Here is a 7,616-nt window from a genome sequence, read left to right on the forward strand (position 1 = left end):
TTTTAGGTGTAGTTGGACACAATACCTTTATTTTACTTATTTATTTTTATGTGGTGCTGAGGATTGAACCCAGAGCCTCACACGTAGTAGGTAAGTGCTCCACTGCTGAGCCACAACTCAGCCCTGTTTTCTATTTTTTAAAGAAAAGGAATTAATGTGTTGATACACACAATAATGATAAATCTCAAAATAATTGCTGAGTGAAAGAAGCTAGAGGAGGTGAAAGGCATATATTTATAATTCCATTTATACCAGAAAATGCAAACTGATCTGTACTGACAGAAAGCAGATCCCTGGCTGCCTGTATACAGGTATGGAGGAGGGGATGTGTGAGCAGGAGGAGTTGTAAAGAGGCAGGAGGGAATTTTTAGACTGGACCGTTTCATTACCATGTTTGTGATAATGGTTTCATATATATGAGGACATGTACTTTAAGTGCAGTTTATGGTATTTCAATTATACTCCCATAAAGACTTTCTAAGAAATTATTTAATTGTAATAATGCTCTGATTTGGCTTTGAAACCAAGTTATATTCAGAAAAGCATAGAAATAGAGCAATGGTTCCTGGAGAGATGGCATGGGGAGAAGTTTGGTGATGGTTATCCACTCTCAGGCCCAGTGCTCACTGCTCATCCTATCTCTGTTTCTTTCTCTTTCTTTTAATGGAGTTCCAGTTTGGGGAAGGAGGTAGCAATCTACACAACTAAATAACTTCCCAGTTTCCCTCATTAACAAGGTGGGCTTTATAACACAATTCTGTCTGAAAATAAAACATAAAATATGTTCGGGATGTGACTCAATGGTTAAGAAACCCTGGGATCAATCCCTGATGATGATGATGATGATGATGGTAACTTGTACATGATTATGGCATACACCATATCTTGAAACATATTCACTGAAGAATGGCTGAGTCAAGCGATTGAACAGATTCATTCTTTCATATAATTATTTGTAGTGAGATCCCTTATAATCGAGTCTCTGAGTCATTTTCAAGTGTATATAACATTGCCAACTGTAGTCATTTTTGTATGTTTTTATTAACGTTATTCATTATATTGCACAGTAGATCCCTTAATTGTCTCCTTCCCATCTAAGTATAATTTTATCTCCTGTGACCAGCATCTCCCCTGTCCAAGGCCAGCCACTCCTGGGCCTTTGGCAGTCATTATTCTGTTATTTTTTTTCTTTCTTTTTTATTTTTTTTAAAATAAATTATAGCAAAATGCATTATAATTTATATTACACATATAGAGCACAATTTTTCATACCTCTGGTTTTATATATACTATGTTCACACCAAATCATGACTTCATATATACACATTAGATAATGATGTCCACCACATTCCACCATCATTGCTAACCTTCTGCCCACTCCCTTCCTGTCGAGTCACCTTCTTCCCACTCCCTTCCTGTCCCACCCCTCTGCCTTATTTAAAGTTTGTCTCTTCCTCCCATGCTCCCCCTCCCTATGCAACTATGAGTCAGCCTCCTTATATCAGAGAAAACATTCAGCATTTGTTTTATTTTTTTTGGGGGGGGGGATTGGCTCACTTCTCTTAGCATTATCTTCTCCAATTCCACACATTTATCTGCAAATGCCATAATTTTAATCGCTTTTATTGCTGAGTAATATTCAATTGGGTATATTTGCCATATTTTTTATCCATTCTTTTCTGAAGAGCATCTAGGTTGGTTTCACAGTTTAGTTATTGTGAATTGTGCGGTTGTAAACAATGATGTTGCTGTGACTCTGTAGTATGCTTTTTTTATTTTTAAGTCCTATGAGTTCAACTTTTCTAGATCCCACATGTAGCTGAGTTCATGAGATATTTTTCCTGTGCTTACCTGATATCGCCTAGTAAAATGTCATTTGGGCTCATTCATTTAACACAAATGACAGGAATTCCTTATTTGTTTAAAGACTGAGTAGTGTTCCTTTATGTTTCTAAACCATATTTTCGGTGTCCATTTATCCAACACAGCTTTTTCCATATCTTGGTTATGAGAATAGTGTTGAAATGAACATGAGGTGCACATGTCTTTTAACACACTGATTCCATTTCTTTGGATATATACCAAGTAGAGAGATTGTTGCACCATAGGGTAGTTGGGTTTTTTTTGTTTGTTTGTTTTGTTTTGTTTTGTTTTTTGTTTTGTTTTGTTTTGTTTTTGTGCTAAGGATCAAACCCAGGGCCTTGTGCATGCAAGGCAAGCACTCTAACATCTGAGCTCTATTTGTAATTTTTAAAGAAACTTCCCATACTGATTTTCATAATGGCTGTGTTAATTTACATTCCCTCAAACATTGTACATGAATTCCAATTCCTCCACATCCTGACCAGACCTCAATATTCTTTTGTCTTTCTTTCTTTTTCTTTTATATTAACTGGGTGTTGAACCCAGGGGTACTTTACCCCTGTGATACACCTGTAACCCTTCTTATTTTTTTATTCCGAGACCAAGTCTCACTAAGTTGCTGAGGTTTTCCTTGAATTTGTAATCCTTTTGCCTCAGCCTCCTGAGTTACTGGGATTAAAGGCATGTGCCACCAAGCCTGCTTCTTTTGTCCATTTAATAATATCCATTCTAATAGGTATGAGATGGTGTCTCATTTTGGGTTTAATTCTCATTTCTGTAATGATTAGGAATGTTGAGCCTCTTTTTCAAATTTCTGTCGGCCAGTTGGGTTTCTACTGAGATGCAGTAATGTTAAGGCCATAGTCTACCATCAATTTTTATGTTGATTTCTGTTATAGCACAGGAAGGAGGAATCATATTCATTGGGTCATGGAAGAAGGTCAGAAGTGGTATTAGAATCATACTAATCAGTCTTATTGAGCTTTGGGCAGATCATGCAAGCCTTAGTTTTTTTTTTTTTTAAATTAGGTATATAAGACAGCAGAATGCATTTTAATTAATCATGCACAATTGTAGCACAACTTAACATTTCTATGGTTGTATAGGATATAGCATCACACCATATGTGCAGTAATACATCTCCTTATGGTAATGATTTCCATCTCATTGCACCATCATTTCTAACAATATGCCCCATCCTCACCTCTGCCTCCACTTTGCCCCACTAAAGTTCTTCCAATTATCCTATGCCCCCCACCCTCATTATGGATCAGTATCCAATTATAAGAGAGAGAACATTCGACCTTTGGTGTTGGGAGATGGGCTTACTTCACTTAGCATAATATTCTCTAATTTCATCCATTTATCTGCACATGTCATAATTTTATTCTCTTTTAATGCTGAGAATAATTTTATTCTCTTTTAATGATGAAGGACATCCAGATTGTTTCCACAGTTTAGTTATTGTGAATTGAGCTGCTATAAATATTAATGTAGCTGTGTTCCTGTAGTATGCTACTTTTAAGTCCTTTGGGTATAGACCAAGCAATGAAATAGCTGGGTCAAAGGGTGGCTCTATTCTAAGTTTTCTAAAAATTCTCCATACTGCTTTCCAGATTGGTTGCACCAATTTGAAGTCCCATCTGTAATGAATAAGTGTGCCTTTCCCCACATATCCTCACCAACATTGTCTATATTCTTGATAACTGCCATTCTGACTGGCATGTGATGAAATCTTAGAGTATGTTTGATTTCCATTTATCTAATTACAACAGATGTTGAACATTTCTTCAATATTTGTTGCTTGAATTTATCAAAATCAAATTTATTTCTACATCTCAATGATGAATCCTCTGAAAGAGAATTAGTAAAACTCCCCCACTCACAATAGCCTCAAATAAAATAAAATACTTGGGAATCAACTTTATAAAAGAGATGAAAGACCTCTAAAATAAAAACTGTGGAACACAAAAGAAATAAATTGAATAAGACATTAGAAGATGGACAGATCTCCCATGCTCTTGGATAGGCAAAATGAATAATGTCAAAATGGTGATACTACTTAAAGTGCTACAGAGATTCAAAGGAAATCCAATTAAAATTCCATCATCATTTATTTTAGTAATAGAAAACGCAATAATGAAATCCATTTGGATAAATAAGAGACTCAAAATAGCAAAAGAAATCCTTAGCAACAAGAGTGAAGCAGGAGGTATCACAATGCCAGACCTTCAACTATACGACAAAGCTACAGGAACAAAAATGGCATGGTATTGGCACCAAAATAGACATGTAGACCAATGGTACAAAATAGAAGACACAGACAAACCCACATAAATACAGTAATCTCATAGTAGACAAAGGTGCCAAAAACATACTTTGGAGAAAGGATTGTCTATTCAACAAATGGTGCTGGGTGAACTGGATATCCATATGCAACAAAATGAAAATAAACCCCTCTTTCTCACCATGCACAGTACTCAATTCAAAGTGGATCAAGGACCTAGGAATTAGACCAGAGCCACTCCACCTAATAGAGAAAAAATTGGCCCAAATCTCCATCATGCCAATTAGGCCTCAACTTTCTTACAAGACTTCTAAAGTGAAAGAAAGAAATTCAAGGATCAATAAATGGGAGGGTCTCAAACTGAAAAGCTGCTTCAAAGCAAAAGAAAGAATCAATGAGGTGAAGAGGGAACCTACAATTTGGGAGCCAATTTTTGCCACACACATGTCAGATAGAGCAATAATTTCCAGGATATGTAAAGAACTCAAAAAACTCAACACTAAATACACAAACAGCATGAGGTTTCACTGGACAAAAGACTTCCTACCACTACAATTTTTTTTATTTATTCATTTGTTTATTTTGTCTGTCTCAACAGAAATCCTTCCTTGAAAGTGGGAGTCCATTGCATATGGTTATCCACTTCCTTCCTCCTATAAGGCTCATGCAACTCTGGACTCTGGCCCAGCCAGTGTACCCTCCCTGCCATTTTGATAATAGTATAATTATTTCTAAATATTACAAATATTACTAATGTTCATAAGTTGGCACATGATCCAAGCAGAGCCAAACTGTTTACACCAAATCATCTCATTGAGCTTATTCAGATATCAGCCTAGAGCTCCTCATAGCCCCTTTGCCATAAGTCAGGGAAAGTGTACTGGAGGATAAAATCACAGAAGGGGAAAGCAGGTGAGGAGGAGATAAGGATAAATAAATGTGTTGTTGATGGTGTCTTTTGGACCCTTGAATCCAATCAAGTCTTCAACCAGTTGTACCCTTCCAGACTTTCTAGTTATAGGAGTCAGCTAGTTATTAATTCACTAGTTATGAGAATTGATATACCCCTTTTTCACTGGACATGCTAGTTTGATTTTCTATGATTTGCAATTGCAAGGATACTGACAACAAATGCACTTGGTGGGATATGGGGAAAAATGGTGGGGCTGACCTCTATGCAAACTCATGGCCAGTACATGGCCAGCACAGGGCCCACCGTGCCCCCAGCATGCTGCTGAGTGGACTTGAAGAAACACCTACACGGTGAAGTTGGCTGGTAATACAGAATCACAGAGGCTAGTCTGACCCTTTATCCATGGGTGGGAAGCAGTGTCTGCCTGGATGACCTGGCAGCATCCCCTCTCTGCCTGCTGTAGGATGTGAAACATTTCTTTTTAACTTGCAGAGCCAGCTCATCAAGACAGCTTTGAGATGAAGAGGCCAACCCAACACCACTTCTGGAAAAGCAGCTACTTCCCCATTCTTCCCAGGCCCTGAGCCTGGGGGAGGTGGACTCCCAACATCAGCCCCAGCCAACCCTTTAAGAGTTTCCTAAGTTCCAGAAACTATTTTTGATAATTAACTGAGAGGACACAAACACACACAAAAAATCACAGGATATCAAGTGACAGGGCCTTAGAAAGCATCTAGCTGGGGAAGTGTCCCAGCTCCAGTTGCCATAACAAAGTGCCACCAGTGGGGTTTATTAAATCACAGAAGCTTAACAAATAATCAGACAGATAGAGTTAAACAAATAAGGGGGATTTTTTTTTTTTTCAGAAATGAAGGGTGAAAGTCTGAGGTCAAGGGACCTGAGGCCTCTACTCAGCTTGAGATGGGCTGCCTTCTCCCTAGGTTGTGAGGACACAGGCCCATGTGTCCATGTTTCCTCTTCTTATCAGGGACCATCATATTGGATTTTATACATGGTCATTTTTCTGCAGGCCATTTTTTTTATGACCAACCCAAAATGTACATGGTTGGACAGGCCGATCCTTAGACCCCTATAGGTTCTGGCATCAGAATGGGGTGTGACACCAACTCTAGGTAAATTTCATGGCAATACACCCCATTCATCTCAGCTGGACACCCCAGTAAGGTGAGAGTGGCCCATACTTCCCTTCCCAAGAAGCAGGAGATAGCCACCAACATGCAATAAGTGAGGTAGGACTGGGCACCAGCCCTCAGGGGTGGAAGGCATTAAAGAAATCATACATTCATCAGAATGATTTTGTTTTGTTAAGTGTTAGCAGCTGGAAAACTGGAGCAAGCCCTCTCACAGAGCTTTTACCTAACAGAAAATAAGAAATTTCCCACAGCAAAGACAAAGAGAGATTCAAGAAGCCATGATTTCAATTCTGGGCACTCTGAAACCCAGAGGTTAATTTTCCTCAACACAGACATCTCTTTGGCGAGGATAGGGATAAAGCAAAATAGAAGAAAGAGTCCTACAATTGGGGATCAAGAGAGCTGGGCGTAAAGCCTAACCTGGCCTCCCCATCTCTCTGGCCTCTTTTCTGCCAAACTGTGAAATGAGTGCACCAGACCTATGAGCACTGAATTCCCCAGCTCCAAGATTCCCTGACTTTTCCCAGGGACAGGCCCTTCTCTTTTACTCCTTGGTTCCAGAACAAACAGCAAGCTTCTCTGCCAGTTCTCACCCCTGAGCCTGAAGGCAATGCTTTCCTTAGAGTCTGAACTTAGCTCATTGTACCGTATTGCCAGCTTGTGACCATGAAGAGTGTCCATCTCCACCGAGCACTCCTACCCCCAGGTGAGCTCCAGCTCCTGCTGTCCAGGAGGTTTCCCAGTAAGGACCACCGTCCAACCCCAACATTTTAAAATACAAAATTCAAAGGACAAAAGACTTTCCAAAGTCTGTTTCAAGATAATTCAAATACAACCTGGAAAATTACCCCAACTGTGTAAAGCTCTGAAGCATTTCATCTGGAAATAACAAGATCTACAACAAAGTTGTGGAAATAGGTTAGAGGCCCTGTGTTGTTCATCAGCTGCCACAATCTTGTCACATCTTCCCTGACCACACACTTCTCAAACCAAGAGGTTGCTGCAGGGATGGGCCACACATTCTGTTCGAGCGTCCAGCCCAGGGTACCACAACATTCTGCAACCTCCATTTTGACCATCACTTCAGTTTTGTTCAGTCCCAGCATGGATCTCAGCCCTAGCTGTTTGCTCAAATCACCTAGAAAGCCTTAGAAAGTCACTAAGTTCAGTGCCACAACACCAGTCATATGAGAGTTCCTGCTGGAGGCAAGACTGGCACCTGAAGCACTGGAAATTCTAGTGCACAGCCATTTATTATTGAGCTATGCTGCCCTCAGAATGCCAGCAGGTGTCCATCCCGCCAAGCTCTTGATGTGGACATGTGGCTATTTCTAAATTAACTTTAAATGACACATGAATCTTCAATACATTCCTCACATAGTGCTCACTAGTGATCTAT

This window comes from Ictidomys tridecemlineatus, chromosome 1 (assembly GCF_052094955.1).
Source record: "Ictidomys tridecemlineatus isolate mIctTri1 chromosome 1, mIctTri1.hap1, whole genome shotgun sequence".
NCBI classification, from domain to species: Eukaryota; Metazoa; Chordata; class Mammalia; order Rodentia; family Sciuridae; genus Ictidomys; species Ictidomys tridecemlineatus.